General features: G+C 52.9%; 1 non-coding gene across 1 annotated transcript; it reads left to right on the forward strand.

The window, feature by feature from the left end:
• Window positions 1–767: 767 nt before the first annotated feature.
• On the forward strand, window positions 768–2,636 carry LOC121866299. Its single transcript, XR_006088957.1, has one exon. It is a non-coding gene; the product is annotated as a small subunit ribosomal RNA (ribosomal RNA).
• Window positions 2,637–2,713: the final 77 nt, after the last annotated feature.

A 2,713-nucleotide genomic window follows, 5' to 3' on the forward strand; every position in this document is an offset into this window, starting at 1 on the left:
GAAAGAGAGAGAGGAGGAGATGGGCCAATGTGCGGTCCCTCGCCCAATGTCTTATGCCTCGCTGGGGCAAAGAGAAGAGAAGAGGAGCGGATAAGGGAGGAGATTGGCCAACGTGCGGTCCCTCGCCCAATGTCGGCTGCCTCGCTGGAGCTGGGTAAAGAGGAGAGGAGCGGATAAGGGAGGAGATTGGCACACACGGTGGCGCTGCCGGCGCCGAGGATAGCAAGAGAAGGTGCAGTTTGATCTGATCATCTGGTTTGCTATTTCTCTAAGGCCAACGTGCGGTCCCTCGCCCAATGTCGGCTGCCTCGCTGGGGCAAAGAGAAGAGGAGAGGATAAGGGAGGAGATTGGCACACACGGTGGCGCTGCCGGCGCCGAGGATAGCGAGAGAAGGTGCAGTTTGATCTGATCATCTGGTTTGCTATTTCTCTAAGGCCAACGTGCGGTCCCTCGCCCAATGTCTTCTGCCTCGCTGGGGCAAAGAGAAGAGGAGCGGATAAGGGAGGAGATTCGCCAACGTGCGGTCCCTCGCCCAATGTCGGCTGCCTCGCTGGAGCTGGGGCAAAGAGGAGCGGATAAGGGAGGAGATTGGCACACACGGTGGCGCTGCCGGCGCCGAGGATAGCAAGAGAAGGTGCAGTTAGATCTGATCATCTGGTTTGCTATTTCTCTAAGGCCAACGTGCGGTCCCTCGCCCAATGTCTTCTGCCTCTCTCTCAATCTCACTATTTTGGCCGCCGTGATAGGCGCCGCCAACAGCAGCAGCTACCTGGTTGATCCTGCCAGTAGTCATATGCTTGTCTCAAAGATTAAGCCATGCATGTGTAAGTACAAGCCGATTTAAGGCGAAACCGCGAATGGCTCATTAAATCAGCTATGTTTCATTGGATCTGTAAACCCACTTACTTGGATAACTGTGGCAATTCTAGAGCTAATACATGCAATTGGTCTCTGACCGCAAGGGAAGAGCGCTTTTATTAGTTCAAAACTGGTCGGGCCCCGGTCCGTAACCCACCTGTGGTGAATCTGAATAACTTCGGGCTGAGCGCACGGTCTCCGCACCGGCGCCGCTTCTTTCAAGTGTCTGCCTTATCAGCTTTCGATTGTAGGTTATGCGCCTACAATGGCTATAACGGGTAACGGGGAATCAGGGTTCGATTCCGGAGAGGGAGCCTGAGAAACGGCTACCACATCTAAGGAAGGCAGCAGGCACGCAAATTACCCACTCCCGGCACGGGGAGGTAGTGACGAAAAATAACGATGTGAGTCTCATCCGAGGCCTCGCAATCGGAATGAGTACACTTTAAATCCTTTAACGAGTATCCATTGGAGGGCAAGTCTGGTGCCAGCAGCCGCGGTAATTCCAGCTCCAATAGCGTATATTAAAGTTGTTGCGGTTAAAAAGCTCGTAGTTGGATCTCAGTTCCGGACTGACGGTGCACCGCCCGGTGTTTACTGTCACGCTCCGAATAGCCGCCCCGCCGGCTCGCACGGGATGCTCTTTGTCGAGTGTCCCGAGTGGCCGGAGAGTTTACTTTGAAAAAATTAGAGTGCTCAGAGTAGGCTATTTGAATGGCCCGAATGGTGATGTATGGAATAATGGAATAGGACCTCGGTTCTATTTTGTTGGTTTTCGGAACCAGAGGTAATGACTAATCGGAACAGGCGGGGGCATTCGTATTGCGACGCTAGAGGTGAAATTCTTGGACCGTCGCAAGACGAACTACTGCGAAAGCATTTGCCAAGGATGTTTTCATTAATCAAGAACGAAAGTTAGAGGTTCGAAGGCGATCAGATACCGCCCTAGTTCTAACCATAAACGATGCCAACTAGCGATCCGCCGGCGTTATTCCCATGACCCGGCGGGCAGCTTCCGGGAAACCAAAGTCTTTGGGTTCCGGGGGAAGTATGGTTGCAAAGCTGAAACTTAAAGGAATTGACGGAAGGGCACCACCAGGAGTGGAGCCTGCGGCTTAATTTGACTCAACACGGGAAACCTCACCAGGCCCAGACACCGGAAGGATTGACAGATTGAGAGCTCTTTCTCGATTCGGTGGGTGGTGGTGCATGGCCGTTCTTAGTTGGTGGAGCGATTTGTCTGGTTAATTCCGATAACGAATCCAGACTCTGGCCTACTAAGTAGTCGACGGATCTCCAGAAATGGTGTCCAGTTCGCAACTTCTTCTTAGAGGGATAAGCTGCAATTCTAGCCGCACGCAGGATTGAGCAATAACAGGTCTGTGATGCCTCTGATGTTCTGGCCGCACGCCGCTACACTGAAGGGATCAACGAGTTTTCCCTCCTAGAGGAGCGGGTAAACCCGTTCAAAGCCTCTTCTTGATAGGGATTGGGGCTTGCAATTGTTTCCTATGAACGAGGAATTCCCAGTAAGTGCAAGTCATCAGCTTGCGCTGACTACGCCCCTGCCCTTTGTACACACCGCCCGTCGCTACTACCGATTGAATGATTTAGTGAGGCCTTCGGACTGGCGCTCTTGGATTGTCGGCCCCGTTGCCCGCGAGGGTTTTCTGGGGTCGTCGCCTCGAGCTGACGGAAAGATGTCCAAACTTGATCATTTAGAGGAAGTAAAAGTCGTAACAAGGTTTCCGTAGGTGAACCTGCGGAAGGATCATTAACAGAGAGAAAGAGAACGGGGCGCTCTTAAAACTACTACTACTCTCCTGATTTGGGCGGTCTCGGGCTCTGCTCTGG

This window comes from Homarus americanus, unplaced genomic scaffold (assembly GCF_018991925.1).
Source record: "Homarus americanus isolate GMGI-L3 unplaced genomic scaffold, GMGI_Hamer_2.0 scaffold35507, whole genome shotgun sequence".
Lineage (NCBI taxonomy): Eukaryota > Metazoa > Arthropoda > Malacostraca > Decapoda > Nephropidae > Homarus > Homarus americanus.